The sequence below is a fragment of the Hypomesus transpacificus genome, chromosome 8 (genome assembly GCF_021917145.1).
Source record: "Hypomesus transpacificus isolate Combined female chromosome 8, fHypTra1, whole genome shotgun sequence".
Classification (NCBI taxonomy): Eukaryota; Metazoa; Chordata; class Actinopteri; order Osmeriformes; family Osmeridae; genus Hypomesus; species Hypomesus transpacificus.
The window spans coordinates 2,574,724-2,577,223 of NC_061067.1; the positions used below are offsets into that span (position 1 = coordinate 2,574,724).

Below are 2,500 nucleotides of genomic sequence, written 5' to 3' on the forward strand. Positions count from 1 at the left end.
AGACTTTTTGGATAGGTATGGACCGGGGGAAGAAGGCCGAGGAGAGACCCCCGGGCGTGCACGCGCGCGGGAGACGCACGGAACGAAACAAGATTTCAAACGCTTCTACCGAGTCGGGAACACGTTTTCCGGGTGAAATGACCACAGTGCACGCTGCCCCCGCCTCCAACTTAAATGGGAAAATTGTCCCCGTCGAGATCCATGGGACACAACGGACACGGGAGGCCGACGAATATTTCAAACGTCTCCCCCGAAAAAAGTACACCTTTTCCGGGGAAGATAAACACTCTCCGCGCTGCCCCAGCCTCCAACTTGAATTATAAAAGTGTCCCCAGCCAAATCCCACGTTCGGGTGAATAACTGTGAATTTTACACCTCCAAAGCATTCAAAAAGTCAAGCACACTTTCAGTCGGCAAAAGTGGAAGGAATTTGAGACTCGTGTGGAGGCATCTCCACTTTGCGGGCACTCAGAGACTCGGGGGAAGACTTTTTGGATAGGTATGGACCGGGGGAAGAAGGCCCATGAGAGACCCCCGGGCGTGCACGCGCGCGGGAAACGCACGGAACGAAACAAGATTTCAAACGCTTCTACCGAGTCGGGAACACCGTTTCCGGGTGAAACGACCACAGTGCACGCTGCCCCCGCCTCCAACTTATATGGGAAAATTGTCCCCGTTCAAATCCATGGGGCAGAACGAAAACGGGAGGCCCGCGAATATTTCAAACGTCTCCCCCGAAAAAAGTACACCTTTTCCGGGGAGAAAAAACACACTACCCGCTGCCCCAGCCTCCAACTTGAATTATAAAAGTGTCCCCAGCCAAATCCCACGCTCGGGCGAGAAACGGCGAATTTTACCCTTTTTCACCTTTCCACACCTCCAGCGCACCCTCACACGGTCATCCCCGGCCTCCCAGGGGACCACCACTCCGGGACGTCCCCGGGCACCCGTCCCCGGGCTCCCAAGGGACCCCCACTCCGGCCGCACCCTGCACACCCACTTTTGGGATCCAAGGGGACCCCCCCACACCCTCCCGGCCTCCCCGGGGACCCCCTCTCCAAGGGGGGACTGCACACCTCCGGGGGGGGTGTCCCCCATCACCCATTCACCGGGGGGCCCTGTGCACCCACTATTAAGCCCACCCCCTGTGTTAAAACCCATTAAATGCAACTTTAAAAAATATGTGCCCCTGGTCATCCAATTGAAAAATTGTGCCCCTGGTCATCCTCCCATTGACTCCCATTCAAGTTGGACTTAGGTTTTGAAGGCTTAAAAGTTTGTGCCTCTGGGCATCCTCCCATTGACTCCCATTCAAGTTGGACTTAGGTTTTGAAGGCTTAAAAGTTTGTGCCTCTGGGCATCCGCCCATTGACTTCCATTCAAAATGGACTTAGGTTTTGGACGCTTAAAATTTTGTGCCTCTGGGCATCCGCCCATTGACTTCCATTCAAAATGGACTTAGGTTTTGAAGGCTTAAAAGTTTGTGCCTCTGGGCATCCGCCCATTGACTTCCATTCAAAATGGACTTAGGTTTTGAAGGCTTAAAATTTTATGCCTCTGGGCATCCGCCCATTGACTTCCATTCAAAATGGACTTAGGTTTTGAAGGCTTAAAAGTTTGTGCCTCTGGTGATCCGCCCATTGACTCCCATTCAAGTTGGACTTAGGTTTTGGAGGCTTAAAAGTTTGTGCCTCTGGTGATCCGCCCATTGACTCCCATTCAAGTTGGACTTAGGTTTTGGAGGCTTAAAAGTTTGTGCCTCTGGTGATCCGCCCATTGACTCCCATTCAAGTTGGACTTAGGTTTTGGAGGCTTAAAAGTTTGTGCCTCTGGTGATCCGCCCATTGACTCCCATTCAAGTTGGACTTAGGTTTTGGAGGCTTAAAAGTTTGTGCCTCTGGTGATCCGCCCATTGACTCCCATTCAAGTTGGACTTAGGTTTTGAAGGCTTAAAAGTTTGTGCCTCTGGTGATCCGCCCATTGACTCCCATTCAAGTTGGACTTAGGTTTTGGAGGCTTAAAAGTTTGTGCCTCTGGTGATCCGCCCATTGACTCCCATTCAAGTTGGACTTAGGTTTTGGAGGCTTAAAAGTTTGTGCCTCTGGTGATCCGCCCATTGACTCCCATTCAAGTTGGACTTAGGTTTTGGAGGCTTAAAAGTTTGTGCCTCTGGTGATCCGCCCATTGACTCCCATTCAAGTTGGACTTAGGTTTTGGAGGCTTAAAAGTTTGTGCCTCTGGTGATCCGCCCATTGACTCCCATTCAAGTTGGACTTAGGTTTTGGAGGCTTAAAAGTTTGTGCCTCTGGTGATCCGCCCATTGACTCCCATTCAAGTTGGACTTAGGTTTTGGAGGCTTAAAAGTTTGTGCCTCTGGTGATCCGCCCATTGACTCCCATTCAAGTTGGACTTAGGTTTTGGAGGCTTAAAAGTTTGTGCCTCTGGTGATCCGCCCATTGACTCCCATTCAAGTTGGACTTAGGTTTTGGAGGCTTAAAAG

At 51.2% G+C, this 2,500-nt stretch overlaps 1 protein-coding gene across 1 annotated transcript in view; it reads left to right on the top strand.

The window, feature by feature from the left end:
- The window catches only part of pld1b (phospholipase D1b), a 20,152-nt gene that overhangs the window by 14,084 nt on the left and 3,568 nt on the right, over positions 1-2,500 (top strand). The window lies entirely within an intron of this gene.